The 12,056-nt window shown below is 40.8% G+C and overlaps 1 protein-coding gene across 1 annotated transcript in view; it reads left to right on the top strand.

The window, feature by feature from the left end:
* The window catches only part of JAKMIP2 (janus kinase and microtubule interacting protein 2), a 164,925-nt gene that overhangs the window by 38,213 nt on the left and 114,656 nt on the right, over positions 1 to 12,056 (top strand). The gene's annotated exons all lie outside the window — the stretch shown is intronic.

The raw sequence follows: 12,056 nt of genomic DNA, 5'->3' as shown, positions 1-12,056 counted from the left end.
CCAACTCTGCAGTCCTAAAATCTGGACCCAGTTTACAAGTCTTATATCGAAATATTCACAGCTGCTCCCTACCTGTACCCCCATTGCAACATACATCAATGCAAGTTACCATCTACCCATAATGGACTAATCTCTAATCCTTAAACCAAAATCTTTTATATACATGCTTCTTACCCTACCTGGTGATAGAGTATAGTGTTTAATAGCCCAAGCTTTGAAGTCACACAGACCTGGAATAAAATACAAGTTTTGCTAATGACTAGCTATAAAGCCTGGCTAAATTACTAAACCTTCTGGACCTCTGTTTCTTAATCTGAAAAATGGGCATTTAAAACAAGTTAACTCATTGGGTTGTTATGAAGAATGGAGTATAAGTGCTCAGTATAGTACCTTATTTATAGTAAACTTCTGATAGATAATAGCTTGTATTACCCAGAATGCACCTCTTCTTACACCTGAATTCTGAAACACCAGCCATCCTTAAATTTAGAGCTGAGTAGTAACTGTTCCTATATAGCATTCCTTGACCTAGACTTCTCCCAGGTCTGCTCACATGAAGTCATTGTTAATCATCCTTTTATCTAAGTTCCCAGAGCATTTTGTAATCCTTCTATTATAGCGTAGGTCTCAATCTTTTATTATTTATGGATCTGTTTCCCCCACTGGCACATGAGTGCAGGGCAATGTCTTGTTCATTTTGTGTCCTGGGACCTAGCACAGATCCTGGCATATAATAGACATTCAGTAGTTATTCACCAAATTCAATTCATTAGATAATTTAAACATCCTACTTCCCTCCTCGTTACACCATTTAGTGGTTGTTTTGCTTAAAATTGAAAAGATAAGCCAGTGATAGCATTTTCTAAGCTCCCATTTTAAGCAATTAATTTAAGCTGGCACCATCAATATAATATCCAGTCTCTAAAAAGCAGACTTAATAATAAGAAATGAATCTTTTTTCTTTTTTTTTTTTAAAAGGAAGCATTCAATGTCTTTAGTTCTAAAATTGCAGGGCTTGTTGGCACAGTGAGGTCAGTGTGTTGCATCATCACACTAGAAGAACTGTACGAATTTATTAGCCACTCAGTATGATTGGGGGTTTCACTCTAGGCATCAGGCAGATGTTCAAACATCAGAGAATGGCTACAGAGTGCTAGACACAAAAAGCAAGTGCCTAGTGAAACCTTAGCTGTTATAAGGAACATCTTTAACAAAAAGTACATTTAACTGAGCCCACAGGGACAGTATGTTATACCAGATTCACCAACAACTTTTACTAAGGAGTAGACTAGCTTTTCTCCCCACTAGAAAGGAGGTTAATACACAGAGAAAAGTATGAGAGATGCCTGCCAGGATTGGTTTCTCTACTGCTTGCTCTAGGACAATGTACTTTTTTTTTTTTTTGAGAGTTTTCATTTTATAAAAAACTGGATTTTCAACTTCTGTTGAAAAAGCAGATCTGGTAATATTGGATAGCTGCTTTTCCACAGAGCAAGCTTCAGTGGCAGCCAAGAAGCAATTGCCCACTTAAAGAAGGCTGTCATCTCACAGTACATCCAACTACTGCATCCCATTGTCGATACTTGCCTCCCCTTCACTCATTTCTATCTCCTGACTCAGCTCTGTAGGGCAGGGAGTTGTGCTTTTGATCCCTTGCTCTAAGCCTCAGTTTCCAAATCTGTAGAATTTGTATAGCATCGACTAGCTTGCGGGATTTTTGTAAGGACTAAATAATGTAATTTGTGTGCAGCGCCACACTGAGTTCCTGATGTCATAGTAAGTTTTCTATGAATGGTGACTATTTCTTCAGTTTGCTTTCAAAACCGTTATTTATGGAGCTTCTTCTATGTGCCAGGTGCTAGGCTGGCCATGGAGATATGATGGTGTGCAACGCAGGCATGACCCCTGCCTTCAGAATGTTTACGGTTTAGCGTCCAAGGAAATGTCAGCTATCATTCTACTGGCCATGTGGGTTTTGTTTGTGTTATGCAACACGGGGGGAAAAAGTCATTGGGTTGCTTTGGGAATAACTGCACTGGACTGAAGGGGGAAAAAGGCAACAGAGAGGCTTTATAAAAATGCATTTCGAACTGAACATTTTCCAACAGCTCTTCATTCTTACTGTTTCCACGAAGCTGCTCCTTCTCAGGAGCTTCCTATCTCAGTACAGGACCTTGTTAATCTACTCAGATGCTCAAGGCAAAACTCTATAGAAATGTTTTGATTCCTCTCTATCCATTCCTCTCTCCCCCACCATATTTAGTTCTTCAGGAAATTTTACCAGCTCTTCTTGCAAAGCATGCCCTAGATCTGTGCATCTCTTGGCATATGTACTGCTATCAAACACACTGGTCCAAGCCACCATCACCTCTCCATTGGATGACTGCACAGCCTCCTGACTATTCCCCATGCTTCCCCTCCAGCAAACTTTTTCTATAAAGGGCCAGTTAGTCAATATTTTAGGTCTTGTGAGCCATATAGTCTCTGTCTCAAGTGCCCAGTTTGGGCCTGGTAGCACAAAAGCAGCCATAGACAACAATTAAATGACTGGGCTTGGCTGTGCCCCAGTCAAACTTTATTTACAAAACAGGCTGCAGCCTGGATTTGGCCTGCAGACCGTTGTTTGTAGTTAGACTCGCTTAGCTTAAACCCCTGCGTGGTTTGTCAGAGCACTAAGAATCCCCAGCTCTCCTGATCATGTTCTACGTGGCCCTCTTGATCTAGTCCCCTTTTGTGCCCCAGCCACGCCATCCTTCCTTCTGACTTTTAAGCACACCGAGGTGATTCCTGCCACAGGGCCTTTACACTAATTGCCCGGACTTCTCCTCCCCTGTGTTAGCACGGCCATGACCACAGTTCAAACTCTATCCAAAGTATAATTTAAAGTTATCCATTGCTATCTTTTATGATCTTTTCAGTACTTCCTATCATCAGAAGATATTGTATATGTTAATGTGGTTAACTGCATATTGTGGTCTGTATTTACATCCTAGTTTGAAGCTGGAGGCAAAGACCAAGGCTGTTGTTTCTCTGCTCTATCCCCAGAGCCTTGCTCAGTACCAGTCACACAGCAGGCCTCAAAAAATATTTTTGGAAGAAAATTAAGAAAATAAATACTCTCAATCAATGGAAACCATAGTACCACTAAGCCTGCAGAACCTTATCAGTCAGTGCTGGCCATGGTTTTATTCTGCCTCTTGACCCACAATTGCCAAGCATGGCTGGCTGAAAGAGATGGAATTGTACCATCCCTTTCAACTGGAAAGAATTTAAATTTCAGAAGGACAAAGAGTAAAATCCATGTAACAAAGGGCCCGTATCATTGCTAAGTTTATACTGATGCCTGCTGTGTGGCTGGTCTTTGTCTTCCCATGGCCCTTTGCCGGTGCTTGAGGTCTGGAGGGAGGTACTTAGAGATTCCTAATAAAGAGATACTTTATAACACAAGTGCTATGTGTGGGGTGTTAATATTTTTTTCTTTTTGTCTGAAGTATGAAAGTCAGGAGATCCAAACTGCATTTCCCAAATGGACTCCTTGACTTGAAAGAGACACAAAAGTCCTTTGTCCAATAAGCCATCCTCATTCTTCATTGGAAAAATGTAAACATATTGTTATAGGAAGACAGGAAATAATGTAATACAAATATTAGTCTGTTCCTGCTGTCATAATGGGACACCACAGACTGGGAGGCTTAAAAACAGAAAAATCGCTTTCTCATGGTTCTGGAGGCTGGAAGTTCAAGATCAAGGTGCCAGCAGAGTTGATTTCCAGTGAGGCCTTTCTTCCTGGCTTGTAAAAGGCCACCTTCTCACTCTGTCCTCACATCATCTTTCCGCTGTGCATGTGCATCTGGTGTCTCCTCTCCAGATAAGGCCACTAGTCCTATCAGATTAAAGCTCCATTCTTATGGGCTCATTTAACCTTAACTACCTTCTTAACAGGCCCTATCTCCAGTACAGCCACATTGGGGGTTAGGGCTTCATCATATGAATTGGGGGGCACATAATTGGGTCCATAATAGTCAGGGACCTTCAAATGCTGCAATTTCATGTAATATAGATTTCTTTATTGATTAATTGGGAAAAATACATATATATAATATAATATTTGCTGGAAACATGAGTGATATATTCCTTGGGAAATCTATGTGTTCACTCTTTATTTTATCGGCTCTAATATTTTACACCCAGTTTTAATTTTGCAATTCTTAATACATTAGGCATCAGAGTTTCCAGATAAATGAGTTCTACATGTGAAATTCACTCTGTCAGTGAGACTGGAGAACAAAGAAAAACCTTCACTGTAGGGCCTTTGTCACACATTGTAAAAACACAAAGACACCCAGTGGGGTTTGTGTCCCTTGGGTTAAGAATGGAGCCGTTTACCACAAAATGGTCCCCCTTCCTGCCATTTCTCACATGCTTGACCCTTTCAGGGCACTTCTCCCTAGAGAGTTATTTATTTTCTGTTCACTCATCTTTGCTCAAATTTATTTCACAATATCTGGGGTCTTCCCTCAGGAAGATTTTACATCTGGAAAAGAGCAGTTGCTTGAATGATCAAGGAGCTATTCTTTAATTATTTGACTTTTTTTTTGTTGTTAATATTTATTTATTTGGCCGCGTCGGGTCTTAGTTGTGGCATGCGGGATCTTTCGTTGCAGGCTCTTCACTGCGGCGCGTGGACTTCTCTCTAGTTGTGCAACACGGGCTCCAGAGCACACAGGCTCAGTAGCTGCGGTGCACAGGCCCTAGAGCGCGTGAGCTCAGTAGTTGCTGCGTGTGGGTTTAGTTGTCCCACGGCAGCATGTGGGATCTTAGTTCCCCGACCAGGGATCGAGCCCATGTCCCCTGCATTGGAAGGTGGAGTCTTAACCACTGGACCACCAGGGAAGTCCCTATTTGACTTTTGAAAATAGATAAGTTTTTATTTACAGAGCAAACTTTGCTGAGTGCTTACCATGTATGAGTCACAGCGCTAAGCAGCTCTATGAATGTTTACATTTAATCCTATCAAAAACCCTAAGAGGGAGTATTATTCTTATCTTTTACTTGTCCATGAGGAAACCAAGATTTAGAATGGATAAATAAAACAAACAAAAAGGTTAGTATGCTTGGGGATTGATTCCAGATGAATCCAGTTTCAAGGCTGAGCCTCTTCACTAATGTGAAAGTTGTTTCTCATTCATTAGCCATTTGTACAAGAACTGGACTCAAGCCCTTTGTCATTATAACTTAACATGTCAGCATACAGGCAAAACATTTTCTGTGCAACATTTGATTCTTCACGATCCAACATCCCACATGAAATTCAGTTCAGTTCAAGGTATATTAGCATGTACTTCTCGGAAGACACTGTTAGGCAAGTGGTGTGAATAGGACAGGGTTCTGCTTTTCCGGTGATTGACAGGTTGGCAGTGGTGTCTGACAGAAGCACAGCTAACGAAGTGCCCAGTGACGTAGAAATAGCTTCCGCTAAGAGAGCTGGAGAAACAGAGGAGTAAGGGAATAAATCCAGCTAAAAGTAAGGCAGGGTGGCGTTTCAGATAAGAATCTGGGTTTGAGTCCTAGTTCTGTCACTTATAAGCTGTGTGACTGAATAAGGTTCTGTAAAGCAGTTTCCTCCTCTATAAAATGAGGATAAGGGTGGTCTTCAGTTATTAAATCCGCTGTGCAAATTAATGAGATAAATGCATGGATAGTGTTCAGTACCATGCCTAGCACATAGTAAGTATTCGATAAATATTAGCAAATATGGTTGTTGCTGTTATTGTTTGCCCTCAGGGAAATCACTAGATTGAAAACAAAGACAACTAGTCTGCAGAAAGTGAGATTAGAGATTTAGAGTTGACAGGTTTATGTGTGTGTTCTGTATCTGTCACACATTTGCTCCATAACTTTGGACATACTTTCAACTTTCCTAAGCTGCAGTTTCTTCATCTTTTCAATGGAAAAAATGAGGACATCTACCTTGTAGCATATGGTGAGGTATAACAGTAGCAGCAGCTGATATTTATATTGTAATTACAATGTGCCAGGAATTGTTCTAAGGGCTTTATATGTATTATTCCACATAACAGTCCCAACAATAACTCTGTTAGGACTTAACTGTATTATAGCTGTGCCCATTTTACACATGATGACACTGAACACACAGAAGGTAAATAAATTCTCAAGTTCATTGGCAGGTAGGTGGCAGAGCCGTGACTTGAAACCCTGGCACTCCGCACTCTTTAACACTGTACTTTTCTCACTTGTTACACAAGTCTAGGAAACCTTTAGCAGAATGTCCATTACAGTGTTAATGTTCAGTAAATCTTCCCAGTTATTGTTATAAATAATAACATATGGGAAAATGGTTCCTCCGAAGAGGTAGCCTATGAGATGCACTTTGAAAAATATACGTCAGGAAGTAAATAGTTAAGCAAACTCAGGTCTTGAGGGAATTTTTGCATTTAGACATTCTGGACAGAGTAAATAGCTTATGCAGAGATACAAAGACAGGAAGTCACAGCACATATAGGGAGAATAGTGAGAGTTCAATTTGGCTGGAACTTAGGATGACGGAGGAGGTCTTGAACGATAAGCCTGGAAAAAGGTCAGCTGGGGTTAAACTTTGGAGTGGTTTAAATGGAATGAAAGGAATCTGATTTTGAGTAGAAAGAGACACTCTCAGGCAGAACCCTGATGGCACCTTGAAGATGGGTTGCAGGAAGCAGAGTCTGGAAAGGGGGAGACTGGTAGATGGCTACTGAATTAGTTCACGTGCCATATGATGCTGTCCTGAGGTGGACCAAGTGGCCGTGAAACTACATCAGAGCAGAATGTCAGCCTCTGTCCGTTTATTTACATCTTTGGTAATTACCAATTTTTATTGCTAGAATCGTCGTGTTTTCAAGCCAGCTGTGCCCAGGGTTGTAATTTTTGTCCTTCAACTTGTTTAATTTACCCTCAGAACGTAAACCCTTGGTAGCTGGGCAGAAGTGTGCTTTGAGCAACTTTTCTTGCAGGGACATTTATATGATAAATGATTCCAGCCTTTATCCCCATCAGAGAAATGGAGAGCAGTTCATTTCCCTGTGCTTGATTGCACAGCCTTCTCTGGATGTACCATGGCATCACCAACATTTAAAAGAACCTTGTTTTTTAAAAGAGTTCCTAATGACTCTACCGGGTAAAAGATGAAGGCACTGTGGCATGTGAGCAAGTAGGGGGCATTCGCATTTACATTACACGGAGTCTTTTTCCCGTCCTATGACTTGTAACGCTGACTAATCGTTAATAAGCATTAGAAACATAGACAGCTTTTTCTGCATGCAGGCTTGGTTCTGGTGAAGACTGTTATGAGAAAACTTCAATCTCCTGCCTTAAAAAGTACCAACTTATGGGCACTGGCTTATCTGGTGACTTCATTTTTATTAGCAGAATAAGTGTGTGACTTATACATGTTCAAAGATGTAGGAATCATGAAACAGATCATGCTAAAGCAAACCAATGGACTACCGGTTATTAAGTTAAATATGTGAACAGCAGTAGTTCTTCAAATTATGTAACTGAGAATTTCTGAGTAAAAATCATTTTTAGAAAACAGAAGAGTGTATATTTTTATACTAATGGGTGGACAAATAAAGATGTATATATAAAAATGGAGAAAAATGTAGAGTTATATAATTGGCTGGTGTTTTGGCAGGTATTAATTCTGCAGTAATGGAAGTAGCTAATGTTTCTTGAGTACTTTACAGGTTTCAGGCTCCATGATAAATACTTGGCGTGTGTGTATACATATATATATATATATATATATATATATATATATATATATATAAATTATATAAAATAGAAATTTATAAATTATATATTTTATTTAATATATTTGTTATTTGTGTTTCCTATATTTATTTTACTTATACATATTAATATATTTATGAATAGTTTATAAGGTATAAGCATACCTAAACTCTCAGGAGAGCAGTTGAATCCAGAAAATTGTTCTTCTTCTGACAGATTAGAGGTCTATCTCCGTGTTAATTCTATTACTATTTTTTTATCCATGAATACAACTTAGGTCATCAGGCTTTTTCTAGGGAGGATTAGATGAGGAAATACCTCTATCAGGCACGTCTGAATGAAAGGCCACTAAGCCCCTTGGAGCTTGGTGAAACCCTGCTATCCAGGATGGCTTGGACACTCCAGAGAATCCTGAGAAGTTTACCTATTCCTCTGTTTCCTCTGGCTAAGTCTGATGCATGCAAAAGTCCATGTCTTTCTAACCATATACTTATTTTGGATTTTCTCAACTTGGATCCTATACTCTCAGAATTTCAAAATTTGATTTCACCTCCCCAGAATTCATCTTTCTGGAACCCTCATCTATCTTTAACACAAGTAATAATCAGAAACAATAATGACTAAAAATGCTTGCCTATATTATAAGCACACGATATATTTTTTAACTATATGACTGTATTAATACTCACCAAAATTCTGTGCACAATTTTATGGATGATGAATCTGAGGCTCAGAAAGTCTCTGAATAAGCAAAAGAACAAAAATAAACTCACAAAAGTTCAGGTACTAAAGTTGATAACTTGTATCTTGAATTCATAATAACATCACCCCAAGGCTGTTTGTGTCTTTCTTTTTGTTTTTAAACGTTGCCCACAGAGTTGGTTCTTTAAGCTCTTAGGAAAAAAATAGTGTGTAGGTCAGAGGAGAGTCTATTATTTACCGGCTTAATAGCAGATGTGAGAAATATAATCGTTAACAATAAAAGGGAAGAGTTACAAAAGGCCACAAAAATCAATCATGAGAACTGAAACCTCAGTCTGGAGTGATGAGGGAAGGGTGTGTATTGTTATCCTCCTGGGTGGATTCTAAGGGAATAACTTGGCCACAGCAAAGACAGTCACTAATCACTGTAGTGGTGATGCAGAGACTACAAGCTAAGACTTTGTTAATCTTGGGAGTCTCTGTTTAATAAAGCAAGGAGTGGTTAATCCAGCAGAATCTAATAAAACCCAAAACCTTGGGAATCTAAAAGAATAGGTCTTGAGTTGTCCAAATCACTGCAAAACAGTTTTAGTCTTTATTTTCCCGCACTGGTAAATATTTTGCTGATGTGCTGTCCTCGGGTCATTGGTAAGTGTTTGTTAGTGTAAATCTAAGTTTCATCCCCCTAGGTTTGTCTGTCTGTGTTTTCCCATAGGATCTGTTGTTTGGGGAGCACTCAGTGGGTCTACAATACGGGCTGAGGGCAGACCTCATTTCCAAAGAGGGTCTTACATTTAAACTTTGACGCTATGTCCGCGTGAGGTTCTGTGTGCTGTCACAGAGCTACCTTGACAGGATTGAAAAATGTCCATCATAAAATCTAAAAATTTTGTCCCGTTGCAAGACCTTACAGCCTTTAGTGAACTATGATTAGTTTTATATAATAAACGCTGTAATTATTTTTTTGTGAGGAGCACAGTTATTTTGCTTTGCATCTTTTGCTTAGAAACAGTACTGATGGGTTTAATAGGTTTAAAATACATAACTTTTGAAGAATTGTTTTGGACTTTATTTATTTTTAACATCTTTATTGGAGTATAGTTGCTTTACAATGTTGTGTTAGTTTCTGCTGTATAACAAAGTGGATCAGCTATACGTATGTATATATCCCCATATCCCCTCCCTCTTGCGTCTCTCTCCCACCCTCCCTATCCCACCCCTCTAGGTGGTCACAAAGCACTGAGCTGATGTCCCTGTGCTCTGCGGCTGCTTCCTACTAGCTATCTATTTTACATTTGGACTTTATTTTTTTAATACAGCTGGCCTTTGAGAGCCTTTGGCAATTTATTTATAAACATCATAGAATGTTTCTCCAGTACTTTTTTTTTTTTTTGGTTGCATTTGGTCTTCGTTGCTGCGGGCGGGCTTTCTCTAGCTGCGGTGAGCGGGGGCTCTTCTTCGTTGTGGTGTGCATGTGGGCTTCTCATTGCGGTGGCTTCTCTTGTTGTGGAGCACAGGCTGTAGGTGCACGGGCTTCAGTAGTTGTGGCACGTGGGCTCAGTCGTTGTGGCTCGTGGGCTCTAGAGCACGGGCTCAGTAGTTGTGGCGCACGGGCCCAGTTGCTCCACGGCATGTGGGATCCTCCCGGACCAGGGCTCGAACCCGTGTCCCCTGCATTGGCAGGCGGACTCTCAACCACTGTGCCACCAGGGAAGCCCTCTCCAGTGCATTTTTAAGAGTCTTAGCATGTTCTTAATAATGTCATAGAAAAGGTCAAGTTGGAACCTGGTGGCTCCTTGTCATAGACATAGTATCATCAAAAAAATATGACAGGGCTTCCCTGGGAGCCCTTTCTTGACCAAGCTGCATGAGTAAACCTCCACCTCTCCCTCCCTTACCCTGCTTTACTTTGTCTTCTTAGCACTTATCATCACCTGCCATACTGCGTACTTATTTTTGTTTTGTTATTGTCTGCCTTCCCTCACAAAACTGTAAGTTCCATGAGAATCAAACTTCACTGGTAGTTTCCTCTCCCCCTGGCACAGAGTAAATGCTCAATCAGTATTTCTTGAATAAATGAAGGAACGAATGGATGAAAAAACAAACTTGCTGCTCCCCACAGAAGAGCTCAAGAATGAGTTGATTTATGAAGAGAGCAAGATCTCAGAGGGAATGAGCCTGCCCGGGAGGCTGGGGTTCAGAGGGGGCTGCTCTGTACCTTAGTTGCATCAAATAAGCAAGCAGCAGGGTATGACACACACTACCGAGCCAGTAGTGCAGCAGCGACTAGCCCTGCCTTTGTGACAGTTTAAAGTGTCTCTAATTATCTTAAGCAACGTGTTGCAATCCCACCAGGGTCCTACAAAAAATCCACTAAACAATACAGTGTGTAGGGCTTCCCTGGTGGCACAGTGGTTGAGAGTCCGCCTGCCGATGCAGGGGACACGGGTTCGTGCCCCGCTCCGGGAAGATCCCACATGCCACGGAGCGGCTAGGCCCGTGAGCCATGGCCGTTGAGCCTGCGCGTCCAGAGCCTGTGCTCTGCAACGGGAGAGGCCACAACAGTGAGAGGCCCACGTACCACTAAAAAATAAAAAATAAAAAAAATACAGTAGTGTAAAAATATGTATGATCCCCTTGGTTTGTGGGGCGCCGAGAGAGACAGTCACAGGTAAGGCGATATCAAAGTCACAGTACACTGTTTGGCAGTGTGGTTTGATAGTGGCAGAACTGTTGTCTTTGAATATTGTGTGTCTGTGTGTATATATGTGTGCATTCAAATGAAACCTTGAGCTGGGTCTTTTATAATTGGGTCAACATTAATGGTGTTGTCACCTTGATTGTTAAGGTTAGGTGACCTGGAACAGCAGCAGGAGTTCATCTCGAATGCTGTTTCTTTTTTGGCAGTTTTGCTGACACCTATACTCACGTTTCAGTCAGGCTCAGGTATTGATTGTACTGACCATTGATTCTACACCAGTAGCATTAATTCAATACTTAATTACAGCTCACAGGCTTTCCCTGAAGCTAGGAAGAAAACACTTTCTTGTGCATTGCTGAAAGGAAATTACTTTCCTGTAGTTAAAATCTAGAATAAGTGCTGCCCACCTCTATCAGTCTTCTGGATAAGTATTTTCTTTCATGGAGTAACACATATATTATCAAACTCTATAGACAATTACAAAGTAAAACATAGGTTTCTTAATTTTCTGGTGAATTAATCAACGAAGCGAGCAAAATTCCTTGCTTCTTGGAAAAAGGTACATACTTATATTTATAACCTTTGCTTTCTTATATATTGAGCAAATTATATGTGTTCATTTTAGAAAATTAGAAAACAAAGTAATAAAATTCAAAGGACTAGACACATAATAAATGCTGCTCACAATTATATTCTCTGGGCGCAGTGGTTGAGAGTCCGCCTGCCGATGCAGGCGCAGTGGTTGAGAGTCCGCCTGCCGATGCAGGGGACATGGGTTCGTGCCCCGGTCCGGGAGGATCCCACATGCCGCGGAGCGGCTGGGCCCATGAGCCATGGCCGCTGAGCCTGTGCGTCTGGAGCCTGT

Source organism: Phocoena phocoena, chromosome 3 (genome assembly GCF_963924675.1).
Source record: "Phocoena phocoena chromosome 3, mPhoPho1.1, whole genome shotgun sequence".
NCBI classification, from domain to species: Eukaryota; Metazoa; Chordata; class Mammalia; order Artiodactyla; family Phocoenidae; genus Phocoena; species Phocoena phocoena.
The sequence above is the reverse complement of the archived record's forward strand: the minus strand, read 5'-3'. Positions and strand labels throughout refer to the sequence as shown.